Below are 5,000 nucleotides of genomic sequence, written 5' to 3' on the forward strand. Positions count from 1 at the left end.
CACCTCCACCCTATCCCCACAACCCAGCAACCCCACCCAACACTAAGGGCAATTTTGGACACTAAGGGCGATTTATCATGGCCAATCCACCTACCCTGCACATCTTTGGACTGTGGGAGGAAACCGGAGCACCCGGAGGAAACCCACGCAGACACGGGGAGGACGTGCAGACTCCGCACAGACAGTGACCCAAGCCGGAATAGAACCTGGGACCCTGGAGCTGTGAAGCAATTGTTCTATCCACAATGCTACCATGCTGTTACAGCGCAGTACAGGCCCCTCGGTCCTCGATGTTGCGCCGACCTGTGAAACCACTCTAAAGCCCATCTACACTATTCCCTTATCGTCCATATGTCTATCCAATGACCATTTGAATGCCCTTAGTGTTGGCGAGTCCACTACTGTTGCAGGCAGGGCATTCCACGCCCTTACTACTCTCTGAGTAAAGAACCTACCTCTGACATCTGTCCTATATCTATCTCCCCTCAATTTAAAGCTATGTCCGCTTGTGCTAGACATCACCATCTGAGGAAAAAGGCTCTCACTGTCCACCCTATCTAATCCTCTGATCATCTTGTATGCCTCAGTTAAGTCACCTCTTAACCTTCTTGTCTCTAACGAAAACAGCCTCAAGTCCTTCAGCCTTCCCTCATAAGATCTTGCCTCCATACCAGGCAACATTCTGGTAAATCTCCTCTGCACCCTTTCCAATGCCTCCACATCCTTCCTATAATGCGGTGACCAGAATTGCACGCAATACTCCAAATGCGGCTGCACCAGAGTTTTGTACAGCTGCAACATGACCTCATGGCTCCGAAACTCAATCCCTCTACCAATAAAAGCTAACATACCGTACACCTTCTTAACAACCCTCTCAACCTGGGTGGCAACTTTCAGGGATCTATGTACATGGACCCCAAGATATCTCTGCTCATCCACATTACCAAGAATCTTACCATTAGCCCAGTACTCTGTCTTCCTGTTATTCCTTCCAAAATGAGTCACCTCACACTTTTCTGCATTAAACTCCATTTGCCAACTCTCAGCCCAGCGCTGCAGCTTATCTATGTCCCTCTGTAACTTGTAACATCCTTCCGCACTGTCCACAACTCCACCGACTTTAGTGTCATCTGCAAATTTACTCACCCATCCTTCTACGCCCTCCTCCAGGTCATTTATAAAAATGACAAACAGCAGTGGCCCCAAAACAGATCCATGTGGTACACCACTAGTAACTAGACTCCAGTCTGAACATTTCCCATCAACCACCACCCTTTGTCTTCTTCCAGCTAGCCAATTTCTGATCCAAAATGCTAAATCACCCTGAATCCCATGCCTCCATATTTTCTGCAGTAGCCTACCGTGGGGAACCTTATCAAACGCTTTACTGAAATCCATATACACCACATCAACTGCTTTACCCTCATCCACCTGTTTGGTCACCTTCTCAAAGAACTCAATAAGGTTTGTGAGGCACGACCTACCCTTCACAAAACCGTGTTGACTATCTCTAACCAAATTATTCCTTTCCAGATGATTATACATCCTATCTCTTATAAACCTTTCCAAGACTTTGCTGACAACAGAAGTAAGGCTCACTGGTCTATAGTTACCGGGGTTGTCTCTACTCCCTTTCTTGAACAAGGGGACAACATTTGCTATCCTCCAGTCTTCTGGCAAAATTCCTGTAGACAAAGATGACTTAAAGATCAAAGCCAAAGGCTCAGCAATCTCCTCCCTAGCTTCCTAGAAAATCCTAGGATAAATCCCATCCGGCCCAGGGGACTTATCTATTTTCACACTTTCCAGAATTGCTAACACCTCCTCCTTATGAACCTCAAGCCCTTCTAGTCTAGTAGCCTGAATCTCAGTATTCTCCTCGACAACATTGTCTTTTTCCTATGTGAATACTAATGAAAAATACTCATTTAGCACCTCTCCTATCTCCTTGGACTCCACGCACAACTTCCCACTACTGTCCTTGACTGGCCCTACTCTTACCCTAGTCATTCTTTTATTCCTGACACATCTATAGAAAGCTTTAGGGTTATCCTTGATCCTACCTGCCAAAGACTTCTCATGTCCCCTCCTGGCGCTTCTTAGCTCTCTCTTTAGGTCCTTCCAAGCTAACTTGTAACTCTCGAGGGCCCTAACTGAACCTTCATGTCTCATCTTTACATAAGCCTCCTTCTTCCTCTTGACAAGTGTTTCGACTGCTTTAGTAAACCACGGTTCCCTTGCTCGACCACTTCCTCCCTGCCTGACAGGTACATACTTATCAAGGACACGCAGTAGCTGTTCCTTGAACAAGCTCCACATTTCCATTGTGCCCAACCCCTGCAGTTTTCCTCTCCATCCGATGCATCCTAAGTCTTGCCTCATCGCATCATAATTGCCTTTCCCCCAGATATAACTCTTGCCCTGCGGTATATACCTATCCCTTTCCATCACTAAAGTAAACATAATCGAATTGTGGTCACTATCACCAAAGTGACCTCCACATCTAACACCTGTCCTGGTTCATTACCCAGTACCAAATCCAATATGGACTTGCCTCTCGTTGGCCTATCTACATACTGTGTCAGGAAACCCTCCTGCACACATTGGACAAAAACGGACCCATCTAAAGTACTCGAACTATAGCGTTTCCAGTCAATATTTGGAAAGTTAAAGTCCCCCATAACAACTACCCTGTAGCTTTCGCTCCAACCAGAATCATCTTTGCAATCCTTTCCTCTACATCTCTGGAACTTTCGGAGGCCTATAGAAAACCCCTAACAGGGTGACCTCTCCTTTCCTGTTTCTGACCTCAGCCCATACTACCTCAGTAGATGGGTCCTCATCAAACGTCCTTTCTGCCACCGTAATACTGTCCTTGACTAACAATGCCACCCCTCCCCCTCTTTTACCACCTTCCCTGAGCTTACTGAAATATATAAACCCCGGCACCTGCAACAACCATTCCTGTCCCTGCTCTATCCATGTCTCCGAAATGGCCACAACATCGAAGTCCCAGGTACCAACCCATGCCTCAAGTTCACCCACCTTATTCCGGATGCTCCTGGCATTGAAGAAGACACACTTTAAACCACCTTCCTGCCTGCCGGTACACTCCTGCAACTTTGAAACCTCACTCATGACCTCCCTACTCTCAACCTCCTGTCTACTGGAGCTACAAGAGGTTCCCAAGCCCCTGCTGAACTAGTTTAAACCCTCCTGAAGAGCATTAGCAAATTCCCCCCCCCCCCCCCCCCCCCCCCAGGATATTGGTACCCCTCTGGTCCAGGTGTAGACCATCCCGTTTGTAGAGGTCCCACCTGTAGCCATGTAAAATGGCTAACTCCCGATTAGAATGGCCAAACCCCGATTTAAAATGGCGGAACGGAAGAGGCTGATGGGAAAATCAGCCAACAGGACTCAAACAGACAGCTGCAGGTAAAACAGTGTATTTGCCTCTAGGGAAGCCAGACCAGACCGATACCTGCAGCCATCAACATAACAACACCCCAGCCATCTGCATATAAATTAGCAATCCCCGGGAACAATATGCTACAAATTAGACACACAAAGCCAACCCAGACTTTTCGGCGCCAGCAGGAGCTTACACAAAGAGAGGTGAACGACCACCTCGAAACCGCCCATCGGACAAGGAATCGCTCCAGTATTGGGGAATATCGAACCAAGTGATTGGGACCAAGTCCAATCACTTGGAACCAGGTACAAGGTCCGCCCGAGAGGCGGGAAGCCCTTGGGGACTATAAGAATAGGGGCCAAGTTCAAATCGACCCTTTTTCTCCTCTCCGCACCCTTCGAGACCCTTCTGCTGACCTCTACAACAGCCGCAAGAAACAGTAAGTCTTACTCCAATGCTCGCTACGTGATAGGCGCTCCTGACTATCGACCTGTACCCGCTTTGAATCCCGCAGGCTCAGAACCCATACGAAAGGCCATTCGTTTCCCTGACCTGGTGGGCCATTTCCAAGTATTGGCCTGTTAGTTGTGGGAAGTAGCTTAGAAGTAGAATTAATGTGTAAGTATTGATTGCTGTATATAATAAATGTGCGTTGATTTAACTCTTACTAAGCGGTGCGTTGGATTATTGATCATTACTCGGACTTGAACCACGTGGCGGTATCAGAAAGATACCTGGCGACTCAAGAGCAAAGGTGATAGAACAGAGCAATTAAACTAAGGCTAAAATGAGCAACACACCGAGCCCAGAATGGCCACAATTGTCCTGAAGGCCCAGGGGGTGGACCAGTGAATGGTGATTTCCCTTCGGAATGCGCAAAGATGGGGTGAAATGCTAATTGTGAGAGTGAGAGAGAGAGAGAGAGTGTGTGAGAATATGTGAGAGAGAGAGAATGAGAGAGAGTGAGAGACAGAGGGTGTGAGAGAGTGTGAGAGACAGTGTGTGTGAGAGACAGTGTGTGTGAGAGAAAGTGTGTGTGAGAGAGTGTGTGAGAGAGTGTGTGAGAGAGAGAGCGAGTGAGAGAGTGTGAGAGAATGATAGAGAGAGAGAATGAGAGATAGAGTGAGAGAGACTTTGTGTGAGAGAGAGAGAATGATAGAGAGAGTGAGAGAGAGTGTGAGAGAGAGAGAGGGTGTAAGAGAGTGTGTGTGTGTGAGAGAGAGAGAGTGCGTAAGAGAGTGACAGAGCGAGAGTGTGAGAGAGTGTGTGTGAGAGAGAGTGATAGAGAGGGAGTGATAGAGAGAGAGGGTGAGAGAGAGGGAGTGATAGAAAGAGAGGGTGTGAGAGAGAGTGTGTGAGAGAGAGAGAATGATAGAGAGAGAGTGACAGAGGGTGTGAGAGAGTGTGAGAGACAGTGTGTGTGAGAGACAGTGTGTGTGAGAGAAAGTGTGTGTGAGAGAGTGTGTGAGAGAGTGTGTGAGAGAGAGAGCGAGTGAGAGAGTGTGAGAGAATGATAGAGAGAGAGAATGAGAGATAGAGTGAGAGAGACTTTGTGTGAGAGAGAGAGAATGATAGAGAGAGTGAGAGA

Source organism: Scyliorhinus torazame, chromosome 22 (assembly GCF_047496885.1).
Source record: "Scyliorhinus torazame isolate Kashiwa2021f chromosome 22, sScyTor2.1, whole genome shotgun sequence".
Classification (NCBI taxonomy): Eukaryota; Metazoa; Chordata; class Chondrichthyes; order Carcharhiniformes; family Scyliorhinidae; genus Scyliorhinus; species Scyliorhinus torazame.